The sequence below is a fragment of the Seriola lalandi genome, unplaced genomic scaffold (assembly GCF_002814215.2).
Source record: "Seriola lalandi dorsalis isolate HSWRI2012SDOR001 ecotype SW California unplaced genomic scaffold, Sedor1 jcf7180002054970, whole genome shotgun sequence".
Lineage (NCBI taxonomy): Eukaryota > Metazoa > Chordata > Actinopteri > Carangiformes > Carangidae > Seriola > Seriola lalandi.
The window spans coordinates 152,688-153,771 of NW_019525521.1; positions in this window are offsets into that span (position 1 = coordinate 152,688).

Sequence of the window (1,084 nt, forward strand, 5' to 3'; positions counted from 1 at the left end):
AAAATCTACATGATCTTAATTAGAGGTGTTTCTGTCCGTGACATCAGTCCTGGTTTTATATTTCTGCAGATAAAGAGCATCACAGAGTCTTCTGACTCCTGCGCCTTTTCACATGTTGTAAGGTTTCAGTCTCATGGTTAAATTTATTTTTTTTACCTCATCAGTCTACACTCAATACCCCACAATGCCACAGTATTCAGACCCTTTGCTCAGTGCATAGTTGAAGCTCTTTCTGTAAGAACCCAGGTCCTGAGGAGGCAGCTGGATGGACCAGTCCGGCTCTGAGACCTGAGCTCAGACTGAGAGCCTCTGATTGAGACTCAGTGTATTTTTAATAGAAATGTTGCATAATGCAGCTGTAGCCCATCTGTAACCCACAGTGAAAGCACTAAGCAGCCATGGCTTCTCCCTGGACTCAGCTCACCTAGGCCTTCTTCATAGAAAGCAGCAGCATATTCAGACCTTATGAGACGCAGTGTATAAATATCTGAGAGCAGCTGAGGCAGATTCACTCAGCTCCCACTGTCCTCACTGACAGCAGCTCTCAGCCACTGTGGACACTCTGTCCTCCGCCCAGTCTGACACAAGACACACTGATCAATAATGGATTTATTATCCAATCAATCTTAATCAGATCCCATTCATCTTCACCATGAGAACATGTCTCTGTTAGATCCTGTCAGTCACACACAGTCACAGTGAAACCAGCTGATACTAGACTGAAACCACCTGATACTGGACTGAAACCAGCTGACACTAGACTGAAACCACCTGATACTGGACTGAAACCACCTGACACTAGACTGAAACCACCTGACACTAGACTGAAACCACCTGATACTGGACTGAAACCACCTGACACTAGACTGAAACTTCCTGACACTAGACTAAAACCACCTGTTACTAGACTGAAACCAGCTGACACTAGACTGAAACCAGCTGACACTAGACTAAAACCACCTGACACTAGACTGAAACCAGCTGACACTAGACTAAAACCACCTGATACTGGACTGAAACCACCTGACACTAGACTGAAACCACCTGTTACTAGACTGAAACCAGCTGACACTAGACTGAAACC